Below are 12,257 nucleotides of genomic sequence, written 5' to 3'. Positions count from 1 at the left end.
GAGGGTGCAGACCTACAGTGCATCCGGAAAGTATTCCCAGCGCTTCATCACTTTGTCCACATTTTGTTTATCTTACAGCCTTATTCCTAAATGGATTCAATTCATTTTTTTCCTCAGAATTCTACACACAACACCCCATAATGACAACGTGAAAAAAGTTTACTTGAGGTTTTTGCAAATTTATTAAAAATAAAAAAATCTATCCAAACTGTCTTTAACCACGGACAATTATATGTTGCATTCTCCCGTGTACGCTGGTCATCAGATGTAAAGATCCATGTAGTTGATGGACCTAAACAAGGCAAACTGCTTAATAACAGCTCCGCCTGTTTCACCAAAATAGGAAATCTGTGACATTTAGCTGTTAATATCATATTCTTTCCATATCAATAAAAAACAAACATTTCATTGTCCCACTTTAATTGTACTTGCTCAAGTGTCTCATGTACGTATACATCCTATGACTTTGTTGTGTGATTGTTGATGCGTAGTGCTACTTTAAAGTTGTTATTGTTTACTTAACATATAGTAGTGGCATCCTGGGCAGTAGGTGATTAACCCACGTAACAGTGTAACTCCATCCCTCTTTTCTTCTGTTACCCTGTTGCAAAAAGGCAAAAGCCTGTATGCAATAAATAAAAATATACTGGAAAGTGATATACAGCATACTATATATTTGTTATGACATTTACTCATTGAGTTCATTAAATGTTAAGTAACTGTTTCAACGTCAATACATTGTATGAGTTTCATTTTTACATTGCCAAGCAATGCGTACATTGTTGATACGGACATACCGACATACATACGCGCAGTTCACATCACTGACAGTGACATGAATATTTACGTATGTGGCAAGTACACCGGGTTATCAGCTACAAACCTGTATGCAATAAAAAAATATATACATTCGGCAGGCTTTTCAACTAGTTTTAAAATATTTGTGCAAATAAACCTTGATGACAAGAGGAAAGTGTGGAGATGACAAGGAACTGCCCAAGCTCCAAGGCAGACCACCTCATCTGTTAAACATGGCAGTGCTGGGGGGTGTTATGGGTTGGGCATATATGGCTGCCACAGGTCCTGGCACACTTCTCTTCAATTATGTTGTGACTTGCTGATGGCACAGTGAATTCCGAGGTCTGTACAAACATCTGATCTGCTCAAGTTCCAGTTAATGTCCCCAAACCTCCTGGACGACGCTTGATCCTACAACAAGATAATGAGCCAAACGTGCTGCTGAGGCCACACAGGAGTTTATCAAAGTTGAACAAATGGAAAATTCTTCAATGGCCAAACCAGTCACCTGATTTCAGTCCAACTGAACAGGCCTTCCATACGCTGAAGGGAAACGTTAAGGGGTCAACAAGCCCCCCGAAACAAAGAGGAGCTGAAGATGGCTGCATTGGCAGAGATGACCCTCAGCACCTGGTGATGTCTGTGAATGGCAGACTTTGAGCAGTCATTGCAGGCTGGGATATGCGACAAAGAACTAAATATGACAACGGCTTTAATAGACCTGCCATTGTTGTGTTCCACATTGTATTATAGTGCTACTCCTGAAATGGGGGGGGTCTGTGGGGGTCCATGTAGAAAAAGTGTCATGTGACCAAAATGTCTGCAAATGGGCAGAGTGGTGGCTCTGAGACTAAGGATCTGTGATGGTATCCTGAAGGTTGCCGGTTCGAATCCCCGTCACTGCCAAGAGAGATCCTACTCTGCTGGGCCCTTCAGCAAGGCCCTTAACCTGTAATTGCTCCAGGGGCGCTGTACAATGGCTGACCCTGCGCTCTGACCCCAAGGGGTATGCGAAAACTAACAAATTCCTAATACAGTACAAGAAATTGTATAAGGCGAAATAAAGACCAAAAACAAAAAATAAAAACAAATCCCCTTAAATGGAAGGCTACAAAGTGCACTTTAATCACAGTGCCTGAATTGTTAGATTTGGAATTTTAAACTGTGGAGCAGAGGAGGGAATGTTTGACCCAGATATTATGGACAGTATTGACATTATGGACTGTATACTGTACTGTAGGTGCTTTCTACATCTCTTCAAATATCGTATAATCAAGGTGGGATTAGGACTCCCATCTCACTACCTCTACCAAAGTCACCTCCATAAATTATGACCATCACATACTGTATGTCGTGTCATTTTCTAACTCGCCTAATTCTGAGCAGGGTCGTGGTTTGTGGTGTGTGCTGGAGCCTGTCCCAGCTAGCATAAGGCGAAAGGGTGCCAGTCCATCACAGAGCAAAAACACATGCGCCAAACACCCACCAGGGCCAACGTAGCACTGCTAAGTCTGTGGACGGTGGGAGAAAACCCATGCAAACATGGAGAGAACACATAGACTCCATGTAGGGTCGCCATACTGCGAAGTGGCAGTGCCACCATGCCACCCAAGAAAATCACTTATGCAAAAAATAAATCCTGTGCAGGAATGAAAGTAGAAAAAGGGTCCAAAACCTTCCGTTGGGTAAACTTCACCTTCCTTTCCTGGGTAGTGCAATGAACGCAGCAAACTGATGAGTGCAACATCACATCTGCTGGAATTCAACTTTTGTTCTGATATTGCAGCTACTGAACGATAATTAAAAATTAAATGTTGTAGTTGTGAAGACAGAATAACACCAGAGAGACACATAAAGGTTTGGGACCCAGTCCCGTATACTGTTGGTCGTGAGTACAGTAACAAAGATTTCCATGAGACATTGTTTGCATGATACAGAGGATTTTTAGATGTGACAGACAGGAAATGACAATGATAATTGACAGTGACGTTGAAATGGTGAGCCGGAGGTGATAAGATGGGTTGGAGGCGGAAGTGAGGTCATCTGGAGTGAGCCGGAAGTGAGATCTTTTAATGGAGTCGTATCTTTGGTACCCGGAAGAGGACTGTGTCTTGGATGGATTTCGAACGGAGTTTCGGAAGGTAAGTCTTCTAATCATTGGTTTTTCTGAAGAATAAGAGAGAGAGGCATTAGCGCTAAACGTCAAATCCCCCTGGTTGTAGTATTCATGTTACGTCTGGCCCATTGGCTGCCTTCTACTCGTGCGTGTGTGACAAGTTATAAACAACAATATTTATTTACTGTATATAGCACATTTTCATACAAATGCTGTAGCTGAAAGTGCTTTACAGGATACAACACAATACAATTTCTTTTTGTATAGTAGCCCAAAAATCACACAAGAAGTTCCACAATGGGCTTTAACAGGCCCTGCTTCTTGACAGACCCCCAGCCTCGACTCTCTAAGAAGACAAAGAAAAACTCCCAAAAAAAAACCTTGTAGGGAAAAAATGGAAGAAACCTCCGGAAAGGCAGTTCAAAAAGAGACCCCTTTCCAGGTAGGTTGGGCGTGCAGTGGGTGTCAAAAAGAAGGAGTCAATACAACACAATATACAGAACAGAAGTAATCCTCAATACAGTATAAAAATAAAAATATTACAAGTACGGAGCAGAATTAAACAGTAGATGATATCACATAATCCATCCATCCATCCATTTTCCAACCCACTGAATCCGAACACAGGGTCACGGTGGTCTGCCGGAGCCAATCCCAGCCAACACAGGGCACAAGGCAGGAACCAATCCTGGGCAGGGTGCCAACCCACCGCAGATATCACATAATATAATTTAGATTTGTTTAGAGTCTTGGAGACCTCGGCCATCAAGCTGCCTCCCTCTATTGGCCGTTCTACGTATGAGTCAGCGCTGGGTCAGCCAATCCGATGAAAGGACCCCTCTACCCAGTGATTCCTGTGATCCTCCATCAGAGATGACTTCACCTTAGGCAGGCAAAACAAATTGGCAGGTAAGAAGTGGCACCAAGTGCCACATTTGAGTACCAAGAAGAGAAACATAAGAGGTGAAGGTTAGTATCCAATTGTAACTATCATGTTACTTCTGTTTTAGTGCTAATGACCAACAACAGAGATGTGGTCTGCACAGTTAATCAGCAGCTCTTCAGCCGGGATTTGAAAGCTGAGACTGAAGGGGCATCTCTTATAGTAGCAGGCAGACCATTCCACAGTTTAGGGGGTCCTGTAACTAAAAGTTCGACCTCCCACTGTTATTTTATTAATCCTTGAGATCATAAGCAGACTGGCATCTTGAGATCTTAATGTGCACTCTGGTTTGTAAGTCATGATAAGTTCAGATAAGTAAGCCAGACCTCAGCCATTTAAGGCTTTATATGTTAAAAGGAGGATTTGGAAATCTGCCCTAAACTTAACTGGATGCCAGTGTAAGGACTTGAGGACTGGGGTTATGTGTTTGTATTTTCTTGTTGTTGTAATTGTTGCAGCCGCATTTTGGATTAACTGGAGGCTGAATAGAGAACTGCTTGAACATCCAGTGAACACCTCATTACAGCAGTCAATCCTACTAGAAATAAATGCATGAATGAATTTCTCAGAATCCTGTTTATTTAGAAAGCACCTTAATTTCCCAACATTTTTAGGATGGAAGAAACCTAATTTGGACAACTTTTTAATGTGCGCTTTAAATGATGAAGAGGATGAAGAAAGAGGAAAAAAAAGACAAAATATAAAAATAAAATTAGGCAATACTAATTAACATAGAATAAAAGGAAGGTCTGATGGCCAGGGAGGACAGGATAAAACAAAAAAAAATTCCAGAAGAAAAAACAAAATCTGAAGGGGGTCCGAGGCCACAAGACCACCCAGCCCCCTCTAGGCATTCTACCTCACATCAATGACCTCAATCAGTCCTCCTGGTCTTCAGGCTTCACGTGGAAGAATTAGACAATGATGGTCCAGTGGACCTCTGGTCTTCAATCCGTCAATGTAGGGACATCACGGTGCTTTGATCAGGTGGTGGTGGTGCAGATTGCAACCACAGAAAACCAGAAAAAGAACAGCAGAGAAAGTAGGGGTTAGTACGGATTGTGGAGCCATGAAAAAAATGACAATTCAATGGATATCCAGAATATCAGGGTTACACTAAAATGACGCTCTGAGAAAGCCATGTTAAAATAATGGGGTCTTTAGCAGTTCTTTAAAGTGCTTCACCGTATCAGCCTGGTGAATTTCTATCAGTAAACTCGTATTCCAGATTTGAGGTGCATAACAGCAGAAGGCTTCACCACTTCTTTTAAGTTTAGCTCTTGGAATTCTAAGCAGACACATAAAGGTGATATGTAACGGAGTGTTTTGGGAACAAACAAAGTAAAAAACCTCAAAGGGATCCTTTGTTCGGGTTTTCTTTTACTTTGTGTATTTTCTCCAGCAGTTGTCTCAACATCTGCCACGTCATTGGTTGGTGTCACGTCTGTTGACGACTCCGCAGAACGGGACTGCACGTTGATACTGTATGTGGTAGAAGCGGTGACACCGGCCCACTCTTGACTGTCTGAAAGGTGATTCTCATTAGAATAATCTGGACGAGCACAGGCCATTCAGCCCAGCAAAGCTCGCCAGTCCTATCCACTTAATTCTTCTAAAATAACATCAAGTCGAGTTCTGAAGGTCCCTAAAGTCTGCCACTCTACTTGGTCACTTATTACACATGCAAATGCTGAATTTGTGTCATTCTTTTGGTTTTTAAAGTCAATTGAATGTTAACTAGTGTAACCCCCAAAATAAGCACGTGTCACGTAGTTGAACGGCTTGTAAGTCAGTCTACCAGTTACGGAACTTGTCCAGTTAATGTTCTAATTGTGGATTTGTATACAAACTAAGCAATAACAAAGTGTGATCGGGAGGGGGTTTACAGGAGTTCTGAAACATTGGAGTCACAAAAAACTAAAGTCTGATTTCACACAGGAAGATATAAACGAGTGTTAAAACAAGAACAGATTTGGAAAATTAAAGCACCAGGTTTTTGTGATATTTTTAAATGTAATCAATTTGACTCATTTGTTATATATTACTGTACACTGCAGTAAGTATTTTAACTAGCTCATGAATAAACATCTTGCAAATCTTACAATAGCAAATGTTACAAACCTAACAGAAGGATTCATTAGAACATTTCTTACTAGTTCTTAAATCCTTACACTGGCTTCTGTTTAAGTTTAGGGCAGATTTCCTAAACCTCCTTTTAACATAAAGCCTTAAATGGCCGAGGTCCAGCTTACTTATCTGAACTTATCATGACTTACAAACCAGAACGCACATTAAGATCTCAGGATGCCGGTCTGCTTAGGATTCCAAGATTAATAAAATAGCAGTGGGAGGTCGGGCTTTTAGCTACAGGACCCCCTAAACTGTGGAGTGGTCTGCCTGCTACTATAAGAGATGCCCCTTCGGTCTCAGCTTTTAAATCCCGGCTGAAGACTCACTACTTCAGTTTAGCACACCCTGACTGGAGCTGCTGATTAACTGTACAGAATGCATTTCTGTTGTTAGTCATTAGCACTGAAACAGAAGTAACATGATAGTTAGAATTTGTTACTAACCCTCACCTATTCTGTTTCTCTTCTCTGTACTCTGATGTGCCACTTGGTGCCACTGCCCACCTGCCAAGTTGTTTTGCCTGCCTAAGGTAAAGTCATCTCTGATGGAGGATCGCAGGAATCATTGCGTAGAGGGGTCCTCATATTGGATTGGCTGGCCCAGACTGACTGAGCTGTGAAATGGCCAATAGGGGGAGGCAGCTTGATGGCCACAGTCTCCAGGACTCTGAGCAAATCCAAATCCAATTATGTCATATCATCTATTTGTACTTGTAATATTTCTGTTGCACTATTATGTTGTATTGAGGATTACTTGTGTCCTGTTCTGTGTGTTGTGTTGTATTGACCCCCTTTTTCTGACACACACTGCATGCCTAACCTACCTGGTAAGGGGTCTCTCTTCGAATTTCCCTTCCCAAGATTTCTTTCATTTTTTTTGGGGGGGGGGGGGGGGGTTATTGTCTTCTTAGATAGTTAAGGCTGTGGGGCTGTAAAGATGCAGGGCCTGTTAAAGCCCATTGTGGCACTTCTTGTGTGATTTTGAGCTATACAAAAATAAATTGTATTGTAACATAAGAACAATTCAGACAAGAACAGGCCATTCAGCACACCAAAGCACGCCTGTCCTGTCCACATTAAACTGTCCAAATAATATCAAGTTGAGTTTTGAAAGTCCCTAAAGTCCTTCTGTCTACCATACTACATGGTTACTTACTCCAAGTGTTTATGGTTCTCTGTGAAAAGAAAATTTCCTAATGTTTGTGTGGAATTTCCCCTTAACAAAATTCCAACTGTGTCCCCGTGTTCTTGAGGAACTCATTTTAAAGTCACCGTTTCGCTCCACTGGACTAATTCCCTTCAAAATTTTACACACTTCAATCAGGTCTCCTCATGAAGGGAATTCATCTCAACTGCAGTATCTGTGGCTTGTTCAAAGTACTTGATCCAGTCATTGTTTTATCCAATAGTTTTACATTTCTGGTACAGCTTTCAGCACAAAAGAGTGTGTTGTTCCTCTTTTTAAATTTTTCTTCTCACTGCACCACTGGGCTCTTGGACCATCCATGTGGATGTTTCTCTTTTTGTTGGACGGTGAAACATCAAATGTAAGATCTCTTAAGACTGGCCTATAAGACACCTGCTCCACTCATGTCAACCAACCAGGACTCACATTTTTCTTTTAAACACTTTTTATTTATGTCTGATTGCTGTTTGTGGCTATGCTGTAGATGACAACGTGGACTCTGCTTTTTATCAGGTGTTTTTTTTCTCTTGGAAAGGGTAAAACACCTTTGTGAGCAGCGCCACAGGGGGCATACCCAGGTCACCCTGCTGGTAAATCTGGCCATGCATACTATAGTCCTCTCTATTTAACCTCACAAACTTAGGCTTTACCCATTTATTACTACATAATATCACTAACTGAAATTACACAAAATGCCTTTTACAAATTTGAAACCATGGTCCTCAGCCGGAAAAGGGTGGAGTGCCCTCTCAGGGTTGGTAGCGAGATCCTGCCCCAAGTGGAGGAGTTCAAGTATCTTGGGGTCTTGTTCACGAGTGAGGGAAGAATGGAGCGTGAGATCGACAGGCGGATCGGTGCGGCATCCGCAGTAATGCGGGCGCTGCATCGGTCTGTCGTGGTGAAAAAGGAGCTGAGCCTCAAGGCGAAGCTCTCAATTTACCAGTCGATCTATGTTCCTACCCTCACCTATGGTCATGAGCTATGGGTAGTGACCGAAAGAACGAGATCGCGAATACAAGCGGCTGAAATGAGTTTCCTCCGCAGGGTGTCTGGGCTCTCCCTTAATGATAGGTTGAGAAGCTCAGTCATCCGGGAGGGGCTCAGAGTAGAGCCGCTGCTCCTCCGCATCGAGAGGAGTCAGATGAGGTGGCTCGGGCATCTGATCAGGATGCCTCCTGGACGCCTCCCTGGTGAGGTGTTCCGGGCACGTCCAACCGGGAGGAGGCCCCAGGGAAGACCCAGGACACGTTGGAGGGACTATGTCTCTCGACTGGCCTGGGAACGCCTTGGGATTCTCCCGGAAAAGCTAGAAGAAGTGGCCGGGGAGAAGGAAGTCTGGGCATCTCTGCTCAAGCTGCTGCCCCCGCGACCCGACCTCGGATAAGCGGGAGACATTGGATGGATTGGATTGGATTGGATGCCTTTTACAAATTTGATGTTATTTGGACTTATTTCCTAATTAGCTGTGCTACCCATGTAAGATGGGTTGAAATCTAAGTAATCCAAGTATGTTTCTCTACAGCCAGGAGCCACAACCCTGGAGCTCCAAGTAGGTGGGATTGACTCCAATGGGAGGTCCAAGTAGGTGGAGTTAACTCCAGTAGGTGCCAATAGAGTCCAGCTACAGACCTCCAGAGCTCCACCCAGTTACACTATGGTTAACATTAGGGCTGTGGGAGTGCTAATCTAACTCAAGCAATGACAATTACTATTGAATATGTTAATTCCACCTACATTTCAGCTCTAGGGTAGAGTCTCTGTGTTGCTTGTGAATTTCCCCTTGGGATTAATAAAGTATCTATCTATCTGTCTATCTATCAAAGATACCAGACTCAAGTATTCAATTTATAGCTCAATGTTAGTGTTTGCATTGCACTATCTATTATAATATATTTTGAAATGTGTGTAGTAATAAAATGCATTGCATTTTTCATTCCAACAGATGGTGCATCACAAACATCTGTAGTAGTAAAATGCATTGCATTTGTCATTTCAACAGATGGTGCATCATACACGTCTGTAGTAGTAAAATGCATTGCATTTGTCATTCCAACAGATGGTGCATCACACACGTCTGTAGTAGTAAAATGCATTTCATTTGTCATTTCAACAGATGGTGCATCACACACGTCTGTAGTAGTAAAATGCATTTCATTTGTCATTCCAACAGATGGTGCATCACACACGTCTGTAGTAGTAAAATGCATTTCATGTGTCATTCCAACACATAGAGCATCCCAAACATTTGTAGTAATGCATGTTATTACTACAAATGTTTGTGATATGCCATCTGTTGGAATGACAATTGCAATGCATTTTCTTGCTACAAATGTACTGTATTTTGTATTGCATGTATTACTGCAAACATATTTTGTAATGCACACAGCAGGAAAATGCAATGCATTTGTCATTGCAACAGATGGCACATCAGAAACATGCAAGTATTACTACAACTGTATTTTGTAATGCACACAGAAAAAAAAAATACATTTCATGTCATTCCAACAGATGGCACAACACAAACATTTGTAGTAATAATATGCATTTCATTTGTCATTCCAACAGATGGTGCATCACACACTTCTGTAGTAGTAAAATGCATTTCATGCGTCATTCCAACACACAGAGCATCCCAAACATTTGTAGTAATGCATATTATTACTACAAATGTTTGTGATATGCCATCTGTTGGAATAACAATTGCAATGCATTTTACTACTACAGACGTGTGTGATGCACCATCTGTTGGAATGTACAATTGTACTGTATTTTGTATTGCATGTATTACTGTAACATATTTTGTAATGCACACAGCAAGAAAATGCATTGCATTTGTCATTCCAACAGATGGCATATCACAGACATTTGTATTAATGCAATGCATTTTATTATTACAAATGATTGTGATTGATCATTTGATGGAATGACATAGACATAGAAACTGGACTTGGATGTTATTGAGGTATTAGACACTTTTTCTTTTGTTAAGGTGTATACTAATGTTTAATATCAACCAAATATACTGTTTACTTATCTTCCTTATTAGTACTGCTGGTCTCTATGAATGTTCCTTCATTTTGTGGTTCACAGTAAAAGGAAAAATTTTCCGTGGACACCCACTTGTCCAGGGTTGGGTTCTTCACTCCTGCCAGATCCTGGCTTCTTGTATGTCTTTCACTGAATAAAATATTCAGAAGTTGGATAAATGTTATCATAATATCCCCACTTTACAATCGTTCACCCTTTGGGATTCACTTTGCCCAAAGAAACTGACACATGTCTGTGTAAAGACATTGAACTGGAGACAACCATCATGTGACCCTTGAACTAAAACATTTATTTCTATAGTACATTTAATGTATAGTACATTACAAATGATGAGGCTCAAAGTGCTTTACAAGATGTCAAAGATAATGTTACATGCAAAAAAAAAGACAAATTCAAAGTAGATAAGAATTTAATGTATAAATACAGTACAGTATACAAAAATAAGTCATGAACATGTTAAATATAGAATTTTTTTTTAAGTCTGTAAACGATGGTCCAATGGTAGGGTCAGTTGGCCAGGGTGCATAGAAAAAAAAAGCAAACTCTGTGGGGGTTCAAGGGGGATGAAAAGACTCCCCATCCCCCACTGGGCATTCTGCCTAACATAAAAGTTCGAGTAGTTCCTCATTTTTTTCTTTTTTTTAAGCAGAGCTGCCCCTTCCTATATGCACATCACTCACTGTGCACAGTGCCAGTGATCGAAGGACCGATCTAATGGCCCACCTAATGGTGTTATTGCTGTTTCACAAATCGTCAAATTAACATTGTTGACTGTGTCACAACACAGGGGCGCCCCTGAGCCCCAAACCTCGGGCCACAATAGAACGTCACGCAATCTTGGTTAAAAATTAGTTCATTTATTATAATCAGATCACCAAATGTGTAATAAAAGACCAATCAGAACTAATCCAAACAAGTGTTTCTCTTTCTTCTCTCCTTCTGCCCCTCCTTTGAGTGTTGCCCGCTGTCTCCCGACTCTGACTGCCCCGATGTGAGGTGACAGGCTTCTTTTCAAGCCGGACCCGGGAAATGCTTCCAGTGTCACACCGTATCTTCCTGGATGCACTTCCAAGCCATATAGAAAGTAGGGAGGTCCCACAAGGACAATGCCCTCTACCGGGACCCCGATGGGGTTGCACTTTCAGACTTCAACTCCCAAGCACCCCTGCGGGTGTCCCGACTGGGCTGCCACATGAGGATCACTGCCACCTGCAATATGGGGGATGGAATTCCTCCCAACTCCCGGCTTCTGTTGGTTCAAGAAACATGTTAATCCAGCCAGGCACAAAGTTGTTTCTTCGTCCAGCCGGACAACCCATCTGTCCTTCTGTTCTGCCCTCCTGTCTTTGTAAGAAACTGCTCTCCTTTCTGGCTGGTACAGGGCTGACAATAGCATTATGGGTAATAGTTTCCATCCTGATGTGCTGGTACAGGGCTGACAATAGCATTATGGGTAATAGTTTCCATCCTGATGTTATGGTACCTAGCTGACACATGGCTGAAAATGACTTATTAACACCATGCAGACCTCAGGACCTCTACATGTTGTTAAAGATTTCTAACTTTGGGTCCCAGCTTTGCCAACACTGCTTTTAAGGCTTTGACACGGTGGGCCTTTTGGCATAATGGGGTATGCGCTTTTATTCAGACCTCCCTGGTGGCCACACAGGACTTCGATCAGGCGGTAGTGACAGAAGAACGGGAAAAGAACACAGAGAAAAGTAACGATTAATAAAGACTGCAGACGCACTGAAGAGTACGGTAGTGCATATCTAGTTTATTAAAGGTTGAGCTAAAATGTAGTTCAGTACGTAAAAGGCAAATTAAGAAAGTGGGTTTTTGGGATTTTTTTAATGATCTTAGTCGGTCGTAGCTCAATCGGTAAAATATTTCAGATTTTTTGGTGCAGAGCAGCACCACTTCTGTTATGCTGGCACTTTGAAGGACACGCTTGAAGAGTAGCGCACGGCTGTCCGCAGGCAAAGTGGCCGGTAGGGGGCCCGGAGAAGGGGGGATCTCGGCGCATAGTAAACAGTC

The sequence above is a fragment of the Erpetoichthys calabaricus genome, chromosome 8 (assembly GCF_900747795.2).
Source record: "Erpetoichthys calabaricus chromosome 8, fErpCal1.3, whole genome shotgun sequence".
Lineage (NCBI taxonomy): Eukaryota > Metazoa > Chordata > Cladistia > Polypteriformes > Polypteridae > Erpetoichthys > Erpetoichthys calabaricus.
This window is presented reverse-complemented; position numbering follows the sequence as displayed.